The following is a 14,900-nucleotide window of genomic DNA, read 5'->3' as shown; positions in this document are numbered from 1 at the left end:
GGCAAGATGTTGTGATTTACGATTTTATTTTTATTTTTTGAATTATGTGTAGGTGTGTGTCTGTCAGCCTGTCTGTCTGTGGGATTATACATGAGAGGGCAGAGCTCTCGGTGGCCAGAAGAGAGTGTCATAATCCCACAGAGCTGGAGTTACAGATGTTTTTAAGCTGTCTGAGGTGGACGCTAGGAACTGAATTTGAGTCTTCTTGCAAGGAAGTATGTGAGCGTAACAGCTGATCTATTTCTCTTTATTAAAAGCTGAAGTTGACAGAGAGAGAGAGACAAACACACACACAGAGAGAGAGAGAGAGAGAGAGAGAGACAGACAGACAGAGAGAGAGAGAGAGAGAGAGAGAGAGAGAGAGAGAGAGAGAGCTCTTGGAAGCCACTTCATTTTCATCCATCTTCATGTATGAGCTATATAAAATACTTTGGAGGGATGGGTGCTTTTGGAACTGAAATTTTTGGCCACAAACTCTAAATGCCTACTTTATCTCCTTCTGAAGAGAATTAAGTAAGTTAATACACACGTACACACACATATTATATTACAATACATTAATTAATATGCAATGAAAGATAGCTTAAAATCATTTAATTTGAAGCAGTAAAAAAAAAATTGAAACTATACCTACATGGGAAGGTGTTTTATCACCAACTATATCTAAACAGCAGGAGATGACAGAACTGCTGTGTGGGCTCCACCATCAGGGATACCTGGAAACACACACCATTGTTGACCCGTTATGTGGCAGGGTGATGGGATTCAAGGTGATTTTTAATGTCTTCTTTGTAGTTGCCAGTCTCTGGCTGACTATTCTGCCATAGACATAGAACATGGTCCTAAACATAAAAATGCTCTAACTTCCTAAGCAATACAGTTAGAATATGCACAGGGGTAAAGAAACAGACTTCTTTGAGATATCAGACGTCTTTGTACGCACTGTGTATCTGCCAAAGTGCTTCAAAATTCCAATAAAATGTTTCGAAGTTGACATGAGTCTCGATAATGTTAAAACTCAAAATGCCTCTAAGACAGATTGCCTTAAAGATATTCAGTGGGTGTTGGTTGTGGTGTCTAATGCCTTTAATCCCTGCACTCAAGAGACAGAGGCAGATATTTCTCTGAGTTCAAGGCCAGCCTGGTCTACAGAGCAAGTCCCAGGACAGCTAGGGCTACACAGAGACATCTCTGCCTCAAACACAAAAAGGTTATTTAATGGGTAACCAGGTTTATTTCTATAAAACCAGCAAAAATAAGGTTTTGTAGTGTTATTTTCATGCTCTATTCATTTACAAATTAGGTATTTCAGGCATCAGACAAACTAACACGCTGACGAACTTTATGTTATTTCTCCAGAAGATGGATAAGTATTGAATAAGCATCCCTGAGAATATGAACAAGAAGGTGAGTGCTCATTATTTCTGACAAGGTGGCTATATGGATAAACCATACCGATAACTCACAGTAGCAGTATACTTTCTTAGTGCCGTGATGTCAAGAGGACCAGGATGTAGCATCACCAGGAATCCACATTCTTGTTTTTTTTTTTTTTTTTTCAGAGCTGGGGACGGAACCCAGGGCCTTGTGCTTGCTAGGCAAGCGCTCTACCACTGAGCTAAATCCCCAACCCCAGGAATCCACATTCTTAACCTGCCTCCCAAGCCCACTGAGTCAGATCCTCTAAGAGCCGAGTTCATAGTCTGCCAACTAACAAGTCTTCCAGACAGTTCCACTGCCTGCCAAGTCTGAGAAGGATGGTCCTGGCAAATCAGCAGGTACCACGGTGGAGCGCTACCAACATATGTTTTTAGCAAACAGACAGGGGTTCCCTTTAATTGCTGCCGATCAGAAAAAGTGCTCCTAACAGGTGGAAATGCAAGTCTGCTCCACCCGAGACCTCTCTGTCTTCTGTGCCCTCCGTCTCTGCTTGATCAGTCTGATAAGGAAGTGGCATGCTACAAAGATTTTTTGAATTCCAAGAATTCTCTGTTCCAAGGGGGAATACTTTGCTCCATAAATATATACGCCTTTCACATTTTTTTCTTCAAGAAATAACTGAAAGCTGCGGTCGTTACTATTACCTTGTTGGTAAACTCTTTGTTTCTTAGAAAACAGAAGGGAAGTCACAACAAGGTTCCAGAGAGCCTTTACCAGGAAAGAGGTGAGTTCTTTCCTCGGAATAGTTATGTGCACATCCATTGAGTATATGAAAGGTGCTATGCTATGGTATGCTATGGAGAATACCATATAACTGGGTAATAAAATATTTTCAGTTTATGTTGTTTATGCTATAGAAGGAGAGATTAGACAAACATGTGAAATTGTTTTTAAAATAGCACAAAACATTCTCTAGGCACCAGAGATGTATTGATGAAGCATGACGAGGTCTCAGACAGTAAATTTATTGTTTTTTAATTCAAGAAACAGTTATGGGGAAGTTAATGTATTTGTAGAGTTTAAGAAATCACATACTGGAAATGCTGTGATTCGTGTATGGCTCTTATGTCCTGGGAATATTTGAGTATTGGAATCCTGGTCCCTATTGTAGTGGAGTGGACTGGCTTGAAATATTTTTAAAGTGAGACCCAATAGGAGGTCCTTAGATTGAGTCAGAGCCAGCCTACAGAAAGGATGTGGGAACAAGTCTTTCCCTAGCTTCTTATATGTGACCCTTCTATTGGGAGAAAAAAAAGAAAACCTAGATTTACACAAGAGGAAGCACTAGGAAATAAAAGTCTGAACAGCCAGTGTTCGGATTCTATCTAAGCTCCACCCCCACAGCTACCTGGGAACAGCCAGGTATGCTCCCCGCTACAGTTGCCAGGCAACAACTAGCTGTGCCTGACTATAAAAGGGGCTGCTTGCCCTCTCCCCTCCTCTGCTGTCTTCCCTTCTGTCCCTTCTCTCTCCATCCCCCCTCCCCTTCCCTCCATATGCTCATGGCCGACCTTTCCTCTCCTCTCTTCTTCTCTCATTAAACCTCTCCACATGGAACCATGTTGGCTTGGTGTGTTCTGTCTGGGCACGGGCTGAGATTTAAACCCTAACAGCCAGTCCATGTAGAAGGCTTTGGAATGTGATCGAGAAAATCACTGTAGTTCACCATTCTACATATACGTTAATGTCATTAGGAAATCCATTAAAAAATAATGGTATCTACCTCCAGTCCCTTACCAGAAAATTCTTATTTAATTTCCTCCAGTGAGACCTGGGCATTGGCTTAAAATATTTCGACCTCCTTAAGTTATTCAGAGATGTGAACAGGCAAGCTAGAGCAGGGAGACGGAAGCATTAGACACCATGGCGTAGAAATGCCTGGGCCCCACGCTTTACTTAAGAAGCAAATAAGAAGGTACAGCAAAGCAACTGCAGGATGCTGGTGCCCTGGTGGAGGCACCCAGCACAGGAATCCTCGACAGACAGAAGTGTGTTGTTGGGGAATGAAAGAGTCTGACATTGAGCTGTCGTCCCTAGGAGGGACATGGAATATAGAACTCGGTACAGAAGCATGTCAAACAAGAACAGCAGATGGTGCTGGCAAGATCCATTCTGTGTGTCCGTTCTGTGTCACGTGTGTCCAGGCAAGGTACCAAATAAACAATGCCTTTCTGACAGTTGCCTACTGCTTGCCTCTCAAAAGTTTACCTGTAGCCGGCGGATTATGATTTACGCTGTTTAAGGATATGTAGGTTCAGTAAGTAAATTACTGAACTTGCAAAGTAGAAAAAATATCGATGGAATGTCAAGATAAGGAGCAAAAGGATAGATGTTTCGGAGAATTTGGAGGAAGAACACAAGGAGGAGGGTGTTTAAAAGATGGAAGGAGCCATTGTGACTCTCCGTAGTGGTCTCCATTTTCTCCAAAAAGATGCTTCTTTGGTGAAGGCTGAGAGCTACAGTTACTCATGGGTATAAGTTACTCACTGAGAAGGCAGTTTGGAGTGATAATGGTTTAGGAAAATGACAGTAGTAGGTTGTTCTCTAAGATCCATGACTCCACTAGCCATAGTTGATAGTGCCAGGTGACATTTCTTTCCTGTTCATTCAGTTTTAGTGCAATAAGACAGAGGTTGGTTACAGCCAACACAGAGACATTGTTGCACACCTCTAAGTACGGTTCAGGGAACACCGTGCAAGCTGTTAAAAGACTGTAAGACCCAGAGGACCAGGAAGTCCACCGTGAGATTGTGTCTTTTAGATATAGCAGGGAAGCCATACGCATGACATCTCAACAATATGGCTGCCTAAATGAAACCCACACAATAACAACACCAACTGACTTGCCAGCATAGATAAGAGAACTCTCATGGGTGTCAAGCCATAAAGAGGCAAACCATGAGTGCTGAGAGAGGGAGAATTAGTGTCCCCAGATGTGAGACCCTGTTTGCTTTTCCAATACCAAGCAGTCAGCCATAAAAGCATATACATACAAGCAACACTAAAAAAATTTGAGAGCAAAAAGCTAAGACAGCATGAACAATTCAAAGAGAAAAGGACTAGCAACATGTCTACTCCATAGCTGCTCCTGGGGCAAAGGTGGTTTTCAATTTATCAGTGTTCCCCAGATTTGACAATTCCAGGATAAGATTCAGAGAACTGAGAAATTATCTCAGTGAACTTGCATTAATGTTTAATTTTATATTTTTTAAATAATTATATAACTTTTAACAAACACTGATATCATACATTCAATTGTGTTCTTACACCAAAAATAACTCACCCATAAAGGCAGGCATCTGATTTTGTATCAAAAGGAGTTTTTATTTGTTTGGCTTTTTTGTTTGTTTGTTTGGTATGTTTGGATGTTTTTGTGGGGGGAGTGGGATTTGAAAGTGTGATTTCGGGGTTGGGGATTTAGCTCAGCGGTAGAGTACTTGCCTAGCAAGCGCAAGGCCCTGGGTTTGGTCCCCAGCTCTGAAAAAAAGAAAAAAGAAAAAAAAGTGTGATTTCAGGAACCAGCTATGGTAAAAGACAGGAGCTGAACTTGTGTGGGACCACCAAAGAGAAGACATCCTTTGTCCCCTACTCTGTCTCTTTACTGTGTAGGCTGTATGGCAACACACACACACACACACACACACACACACTCACACTCAAACACTCACAATCACACTTACACACACACTCACACACATTCACACACGTACACATACACACACTCACACTCACACACACACTCAAACACTCACACCTACACACACTCACACCTACACACATTCACACACACTCACACTCAAACACACTCACACTCACACCTACACACACACTCACACACACACACACACACACACACAGAGTGCTCTTAAGCTAGAGAAGCTGAAAGTTTGAAAGGACATCAAGGGGTGATCTTAATTTATTTGAGGAAGTGGGATTCTCAAAAAATTGTTTGAGGCAGTTTCAACCGTGTTATCATACTGAGATTAGAAAGTAAAAGCTGTACAATATTAACAGGTTGCTTTGGGAATATGGTGTGAGGTTGCCAAACTCCTAAATTGGAATAAAAATAGTCCAAGTATTTCAGGCATCTCATCCCTAATGAAGTGATTAGTGAATCCTCATTAGTGAAATGGGCACACACTCTAATTTGGAGTCCCAGCCTCCCCGTCAGACAGTGTACAAACACTGTGCCTTGAAAGCTCCCAGATGAGTTTGTTTTTCTTTCTGGGAGTCTTTCCTCAATCTAAATATAGTCCAGATACTACTTATTTTTGCAAATCACATCTGCCATTTAAAGCAGTTTAGTCTAGGGCAAAACCAAAAAAAAAAGAAAAAATCTAATTTATTGTTTGTAAATCTTCCATTCTAAAGCTATATGAAAGGAATAATGCCTTGAAATAAGTTATTCATAAAGACTTCAATGTTGTATCTTTTTTATAAAAAAATGCTGTAAGTTGAGAAAAAGTACATTGAACAAAATAGTTGAGAGAAAATATCTTCAAAGTATTATTAAATAGTTCCCGGCTTTGGAAAATTCATATACCCAATCTGGTTCCTATGAAGATCAAACATTTACCAAGAAGCTGGGCTTGAGGGAGAAACGCTATGATTTCAGTACACATCTGGTTGCTATTTTCTTTACAAGAATGAATTCACTTAAGGAAGCAGTTTAGTTTTGACCGTGCTTTTAAAAAAGAGAGAGAAAGAGAGAAAGAGAGCAATGGACACTAGCTTTCTGTTTCCTTTGTACTGTGGAGAGGAGAGGAAACATCCAAGCAGAAGCTCACTCCAAGCTCAACTTTTATACATAAGAAAGAATTTTGCAAAGTTAAAGTAAATTGCACTCAAGTGTAAGCAAGTCAATGGAGTTAAGGCTACATAAACAATGCCTTGTGCTCCACTGTGCCAATTAAAGGAACAAATTCTGTTTGGTTGTAAATACATCAGTATTTCCATAAGCACCGAGGAAAATAACAATAAACCTGGGCACGCAATTACTGAGTGTCATAATACAATAAAATAGAACGGTGCAGCTTTATAAGTTTCTTTGATTCGATTTCTTACTCTTTTTTTTAAAGCCCTGGTTTGATTAGTTAGAGTTCAGAAGCACTTCCGATACTGCCCTGAGCCCATTACTCACATAATAAAAAGCGCATGCGAGATGGGTTCTAGGTGAAACATCGATGGGGCAAAACACACTGCGCCTTTTAAAATGTGGCCTTTGCTCTTTTGTCTTCCTGCTAAATAGTTACACAGCAAATTAAAGCCAGGAGAGCGGCCAGGTACTGGTAGTGGGGGAGGGGGAGGAAAAGAAACAAGAAGTTCATTAGACTCTGGGGTTTCAGTTATCAATGAAAGCGCCTGCAGTGCATATGTACAAACAGCCAAAGGGAACTAGCTCCAAAGCGGGCCGGAGTGGTGATTGTCTGTTCCTTCCTGTCCTGCATTCTTCTCCTCTGTCCTTACATTACCAGATAAAAGCTAAGACGAAAGAAATGAACCCCAACAACAAGAAGTTTAACGTTTCATCTAGTGTTCTCTCTTTTCATTCATTCATTCTCTCCTCCTCCTCCTCCTCCTCCTCCTCCTCCTCCTCCTCCTCCTCCTCCTCCTCCTCCTCCTCCTCCTCCTCCTCCTCCTCTCTCCCTCTGTTACTGTATCATAAGCTGGGAGGTGGTCATTTACTAGTCTTCCTATCCAATGCGGTAACTCAACTCTCAACTGTACCAGAGACTTGGTTCTGTTCCACCCAAACTTTCTGAAGTTAATTAAGAGATGGACTTTTCCATTAGGATAATTCTGACTGGGTTATGCGTGCTCAGCCTTAGTCTAGAGTTACAACAAACAAACCTTGCTGGAAATCCTCTTGTTAAAAACGGGAATGCAAATATATTGGTTCAGCTGCAGGAGGGTCCCCTAGAAAGAGTTTTTGCAATAGGAATACACTAGATTTTATTTTCCAATTCTTGCCACAGTCTGATTTCTGCTACAGCTGGAGAAATATATCTTCTTCAAGGATCTGTAAATAATTCTGACTTGACAAAAAATATATATTCTGTCAGAATTTTCTGGAGTGTACCCTGAAAGGAGGTCAATAATTCTGAGAAAATATCTATTCTCCTTTAGGCACTGCACCATTCTGTGAATTAAGGCTGATTTTCTAAACAGTACCTGGATGTTATAAAAATGAGGAATTTGATGGTGCATTTTAAAAATCTATTATTTTGTTTTAGTTTTGGTCTTTTTGCTTGAGTGAAGAATACATTATGAAAATCCTAGCTCATAAAATATATCTTGTTTAAAAAAAAAAAAGACAAAACTGACAGAGGTTGGGGATTTAGCTCAGTGGTAGAACACTTGCTTAGCAAGCACAAGGCCCTGGGTTCAGTCCTCAGCTCTGGCGGGATACTTTACAGATATGAAAAACAGATAAAATATATTTTGTGAAAGGAAGGTATTAAAATAGCACAGAATGAATCTTTTGCACTATGCCTTTAACATTGCAACTGCCAAGAATAACACAGAGGACATAGACAGGCCCTGGGGACAATATGGAATCATTCTTGCTTCTTTCTAGGTTCACAAAATCAAACAAAAACCTCACTTTTATATTCTCTTCAGGGGAAAACATCTTTAGGCAATACCATTCGCTACCTTGCTGCCTTGCCTTACAGAATTGTAGCATTCTAAGATTGTGGCCTCTCCAAATCCACATGTCCTGCTCTGACATTTCTAGTGTCCATTTACCTGTGCAAAGATTAGAGTACCTGCATCTAAGTCTGTTTGAACCCATCTGGCCTCTCCTCAAAGCAGCAGGCAAAGAGAAGAAGAGATTCTTGAAAACTCTCGCAGACCCTGCACAAAGAGCACAGTAGTCTTTTTTTTTTTTTTTTTAAGTTTCTAATCTGAACTTAGATGACATATGAAGTCCAGGCTCCATGGCATGCCCTTGTTACATTTGTGTCGTTCTTGCCATGACACCAGATTAATCCATGAGTAGAATAGCAGTGCTCTTCTAATGTTGTATAAAGAATAAAGAGCTAAGCCAAGGAAACTGAAGTGTGGGTTTGAGACTAGCCGGGCCAGCCTGAGCTATCGACAGAAATCTCAAAAAAAAAAATCAAAATAAATAATAAATAGTTTACAAAGTAAACTGTAAGATAAATTCCATGAGATAGTCAGTCTTGAAGCCTAGAGTGGTGTACTTTTAAATCTTCCATTCTTTCTATAGTCAATAAACACCTCTATGTGGAAGGAATGCTTTTAAGTGATGAGCAGAAAACTGTATTTCTGAATTTGGGAAGTTTCCAGACTGTATATATGTGTAGGGTATCCTAAGACAATGTGTCTAAAGTTTGTTTCTAATCCAGACGAACTCAGGAGAACATGTAGGTTGACATCGTCCAACTTGAAAAACATCTAGAATGTTTAGTTAACCCTCGGTGCCCACACCCGTGTGCCAGGTCATAGTTTACATCCGCTTTCCCACAGACGAACATCATATGCTCCTCTCTGTAACTGGATCCCACAATAACGATATTATCTACCATCCTTAGAGCATTATACACTGTTCTCCAGAGTCAATTTGAATGTATATACCCATTAACAGTGTTAAGCCAAGCCTAGGGACCACAACTCTGCTTCCGTCTGACTCTATAGACTACGTTTTTGATCACTTGAGCCCATCAGTCCTCTGCAGAAGACGTTTTGGTGGTTAAGTGCTTAGTACTAGGGATGGCCAATATTAATTATCAACTAGACAGATCTAGAATCTAGGAGACAAGACTGTGGGCATGTCTGCCAGGGATCATTCTTAGGGTATTTAGTGAATTGATGTGGGAAGACTGGCCCACTGTGGACGGTGCCGTTTCCTGTCTGGGATCGCAGACTCTATAAGTAGAGAAAGGATACTGGACAGTTGCCGCATTCATCTATCTCTGCTGCTGATGGTGAATGCCCTGTGAGCAGCTGCTTCACGCCCCTTCCTCCTGACTTCCCAGCAATGATGGACTATACCTTGAATGGTGAGCGAAGACAGGACCTACCTCCCGCAGGCTGTTCCACTTAAAGCACGTGCCACAGCAATAGCAGAAGGAACTCGCAGATAACTTAAATCAGTGCAAACAGTAAAGAAAATTTTGAATAGTCTTTTAACTGTTGTAGATGAAAATCGGAAGAGTAAGATGCTGAAGAAACATCTGCAGGGGGAACTTCCTTCTGTGTAACCTTAAGAAACAGCTTTTGAGAAGTCACTAAACACACATTTCAAACCTAGATAAAATGTGAACACCACGTGCAGAAGCACATCCATGTGTTTGACTCTAACCTACGTATATCTGACTAGTTTGAAAGAACAAGTGAATGTAAATTAAAATACCAAAACATATTAAACAAACCAGATATGGCGGCTCATGCCTATAACCCTGGTACAGGAAAGGGAGTATTTTTTTTCCTTCTTTGCCATAGTTTTTGTATTGATTAGGGGCTGTATCTCTTCACTCCATAAACTAAGTCTTTTATTGTATTTCCCAAGATGACATTTGGGTAAATTACATTAAGAAGCAACAGGCCGTCTTAGAGCCTGGTTTTAAAAGATGATTCTTCAGAACATGATGGGTCAAGTTCAATGTTAGTACAAACACTGAGCAGTACTAATATAGTAAGGCCCTGCCTCTCAGAGCGATGGTTTCGTTGAAACCCATTGACTTAGGATGCTCCAGCCCTTTCTGGAGGGTTCTGTAAGAATCAAGGTTTGCAATTTATTTTTCAATAGAGTTGTTTCTCCGGCCCCCGAACCACTGCATTACTTACTGTTGTTTATTTTTTCTTTTTAAAACTCTTCTGTTGATTATATACACACACATACATATATACATACATATGCATATACACATATACACATATACATGTACATATACACATATGTGCATATACACATATGCATATACACATATACACATATACATGTACATATACACATATGTGCATATACACATACACATATGCATATACACATATACATGTACATATACACATATGTGCATATACACATATGCATATACACATATACACATATACGTGTACATATACACATACACATATATGCATATACATATACACATATACACATATACGAGTGGGTCCTGTGTGAGGCTGGAAGGAATGGATGTAGCACCTGTTCCTTTCTTCTGCAAATTTTCAGCTGTTGCTCCAGATCTTTGGAGAATGCAGAGCAAAGCTTAGCTTACACTATTGTTGCTAAGAAGGAATTTCCAATGTGGGCATGTCTCCATTTTGGTACTTGTTTTATTATCTGCTTTATTGCAAACCAAAGAATTCTTCCTGAGTGAGGTTTGTTGCAGCTTATAAAAAGCAGAGCATCTTAACAAACCTAGGTTCCAATTGTCAGTTTGTTATCGGATCAAGACACATCCAATTATCCATCTAGATACATCAGTCAAAATAACCTTTCCATAAAGGTGCACCCATATAAATTTTAGGGAGTAGGACCATGCAACATCCACTGCAAATAATCAACTCCATTGTCATTAAACACGACCTGAGAAGTAAAGAGTGTGATTGTGTTCCAATAAAGCTTTATTTGCACAAACAGGCAATGGACCAGATTTGGCCAACCTTGGCAAGTAAGGCCTATTACTTTTTTTGTTTTTCTTCAGAAAGCATTCCATGGAAACCCCTCAAGTAAGAAAACACTAATATTTTTCAAATTCTGCAGCTTTGAGACCAGGTTTGGACTGTAACACAGAGAATGTGAAAGCCTACAAAGTGTTTGAAAGTTGAAAATTCCTCAAGCACAGATGAATAATTCTGATCCAGTATGAAAACTACTCGGAGTCAGAGTCTCTAGGGCACATTTTATTTAAGCTTCTACTTTTTTATATAAACTTCTATGTTTTACATCAAACATCGACTCTCTTTTAGGCCACTATGCACTAACTCACTGATTTATTAAATAGTACCTGAGTGGTGGGAGAGAGAGTATCTTTTCCTTAGAGAATTATCTGCTCCCCTGAATGCAAGGACATATGGTCTATTTTTCAAAAGCAAGGAATTAGAAGGCCATGAAAGTACGTTTTCCATCTGTGACATTTTATAGACTTAGCTCTAAAGGGACTATTGTCCTTGTGCTGTTCTCGGAGCCAGTGTAAAGATGAAATGGTGACTGTAAACACCTACACTGTTAAATTATAATCAATATAACGGCACAGCAGCGAGCAGGGTTTTCCATATTTTTTCTTTCTAAAATTCAACCCTGAGAACTGTTGCTCCTTGATCTACCCCTTAGATCGGTGTCCCTAACCTGGGTGCCCGTAAGAGTCGCACGTATGTGTTTTTAGCATATACAATTCAGGATCCATCCTAGAAACATGGTTGAGGTAAAATGTAGGCAGGATTCTATTGGCTCCTTCTCAAACAGGGCTGGAGGACGTGATTAGATCCCTTCATGTATTACTTAGAAGTAAATATTATGGCTACCAGAGATCCAGAGCTGCAAAGACTTACACCCATAGAATCCCAGCTTTTGTTCTTCACGAAGGGACTCATCAATTTCTCATGTGCCCCTAGATGGAATTAACCGCTAGGGAAGGAGAATCCATGACGTTCACGTCCTACTTTACGACTGCCGACTTTTTCTCTTACAGGGCGTTTATTTAATATTATTTAAAAACAAACAAACAAACAAACAAACAAACAAACTACAAGGCCAGGGGCAAGAGAGATGGCTCAGTGGTAACAAGTGCTGCCTGCTGCCTGTAAAGACTAGGGTCCTATTCCCAGCACACGTAGGAAGTTCACAACCGTCAGTAACTCCAGTTCCAGAGGATCTGACATTCACACAAGCAACACACAGACATATATATACAGGCAAAGCACCTGCCCACATAAAACACAATGAAAATAAAAACAGAGTTAAAAAAAACAAAACAAAAAAACCCAGAAGTTAGAATGTTGCCTGGCTGGCCCATGACCCTTTTATATTTTTTCCCTAACTTTTATTCTTTTTGATCATCCTGTAAAGGCTTTTAGAAATGACTCTAAGTTGGAAGAAGGCCACCTTTTCCTTAATGGCTGGCATAAAAAGAGAACTCAGTAGAGTGATCAGAGCAAAGTTAGGGCAGGGGAAAAGAGCAGGTAGAAAGGGCATGGTTTTTTAAAAAAGAAGAAAATAGATCTCACACTTATTTCCCTTCGTCCACAAATGCACTCTATCAACACATCAGCCTGATGCCGTGCCCTCTGCTGCCTGGGCATACTTTGGTTTTAATGTCCTATTTTCAGACTGTGGGTTAGTCCCAGGAAGGAAGTGCAAAGACAGAGTAAAAGGCATCTAGGACAGGGCTGGGCTCCAGGTCCTTCAAATTGTTCAGCCTCAGGGCCTAAGTACACACGCACACACACACACACACACACACACACACACACACACACACACACACACACACACACACCAGTACAAGTTCCTGCTCTGCTCATGCACAGGAGGTGAGATAACATGGCAGTCAATGTGTCCTGGCAAAAGAAACACGAGAATCCCATTCCGAAGAGGCATTTCTGTAGAGTGTGCCCCAAGTATAGTTCAAATACAGCTTATAGGTTAAATTGAGGTTCGTATAAAATAAGTTGTCATTTCTCTTTTAATCCCATAGACGGTATATGTTAGATTAGAATCACAGGGTTGTTTCAGTTCAGGTGTTCTCTGCCCGGTGCTCCACAGTGAAGGGAGAAAAAAAATTAAGAACCAGAATCAATTTTCATACTTCACATATTGCGAAATTGATTCCTATTGCTGGTGGCAATAGGCAACAGAGTAAAGGAACACAAAACTCAGCTGAGAGGATGCTTTTAGATCTGGGGCTCTGTGGGAAGGGGAATTGAATCAGCTCCTTCACGATGGCTGCTGGTGACGTGGTGCAATTATCTGGTTATCGGGCCCAGCAGCTCCTCTGGCTGCCAGGTTCTATTTCTCCGAGCTGCCTTTGCACTTTTGTCCGACTTGGAAGCTGCAAAACAATTCTCCTTAGTTTGTGTCAAACTGACTCACAGACATCAAGGGGAAGAGGTGATGCAATGCCTCTGTTTTGCAGCTGGGGAAATTTAAAATGGAATTGAAGGCCAAAGGCACAGATGGCCCACACCGTGTGTACCCTAAGTCAGGGGCAGCATCAAAACATGGTGCAATATAGGAATTTTAGACAGCAGTAGCATGTCATCGGGGGCCCTTGTTGTGACAATGGGAATGCTGGTCACATAATGGGGAAGTGCTAGGCAAAGACACTGCTCAGTGTGGGATAAGAGAGATGTTGAACAGTTTGTATATTTTCTTCATCCAAACGTATTCTAATGAGGTTTTAATGATGTCGTTTCCAAACGTTCCACAACTTTAGCTTGTTCCCTTGTAATAGAACTGAACCAGGCACAACTTAAAGGAGGTCACCGATATTGTTTTCAGCTCTTCTCTTACATATTCCTGTATGTTTCTCTTGTTTGTAAGTAGAGGTCGCTGGCTTGGATTTCTAAGCCCCTCTTAGAAGATAGTACGTTGCATTCTTAGAGGCCTGCCTTGCAAACAGCACTCTCAACACCTTAAGGCTGCCTTCTCATCAAACAGATCTTCACCGGTTCTAGTCCCTGAGACCTTCACCAGCCAAGTGTGAAGGGTGAACAAGGTCAAGTGTCATCCATCTTTCTCAGAAACATCTTGCCAACTTCCTTTGATCCCCACCAGCCAGGCAAGGAATGCCACACTTCCTGAGAAGCCAGCTTGCTTCTCAGTATTTGGGTACCAGAATCTGACTATTCTCTACCAAAGGAAGCTACCATGGAAAACAGCAGTCAATTCAGACTATTCCTTTTGCCTTTCTTATGAAAAGAAAAAAGAAAAGAAAACAAAAAAGCAACAGATGCACACACAACCTTTTCATATTTAGCATTTCACTTCCACGAATCCTACTGTGACGATTATTTTTTTTTACTGCTCACATATTCATTGAAAGTGAAGAGTTCCCATTGTCAGCATTTCCTGAACAATGCTCTATGTATAATAACTATGCGTGTTGTATTTTCATTACATTGGCTATTATAAATGATCTAGAAGCGATTCAAAAAATATGTGGGAGGGCTATTAGCAAAGACTACCCTATTTCACAGAAGGGATTTGGGTATCTGTAGGGAGTATTGGAAGCAATCCTCTGTGGGCACTGAGGGATGGTTATATTGTGTCATTATAAAAAAGAAAATGTGACTGGCTTATGCTTCTTGCACAGTCTGCATTAGTGTAGGTCCCATGAGTTCTGGGCCTTATAATGAGCCACAAGAGACTACGGCAGCTGAGGGACAAAGAAGGAAGATAACAGGAAATTAGAGTGGGACTCGGGGCCTCCCGTCCATCCTTTCCTTGCACCATTATGGACCATCTCTTTCTGGAAAGACACAGTTTC

At 40.7% G+C, this 14,900-nt stretch overlaps 1 protein-coding gene across 4 annotated transcripts in view; it reads right to left on the bottom strand.

Annotated features, from left to right (window-relative positions):
* Cped1 (cadherin-like and PC-esterase domain containing 1) overlaps positions 1-14,900 on the bottom strand; it is a 272,255-nt gene that overhangs the window by 225,421 nt on the left and 31,934 nt on the right.

The sequence above is a fragment of the Rattus norvegicus genome, chromosome 4 (assembly GCF_021556685.1).
Source record: "Rattus norvegicus strain SHRSP/BbbUtx chromosome 4, alternate assembly SHRSP_T2T, whole genome shotgun sequence".
NCBI lineage: Eukaryota > Metazoa > Chordata > Mammalia > Rodentia > Muridae > Rattus > Rattus norvegicus.
This window is presented reverse-complemented; position numbering and strand designations above follow the sequence as displayed.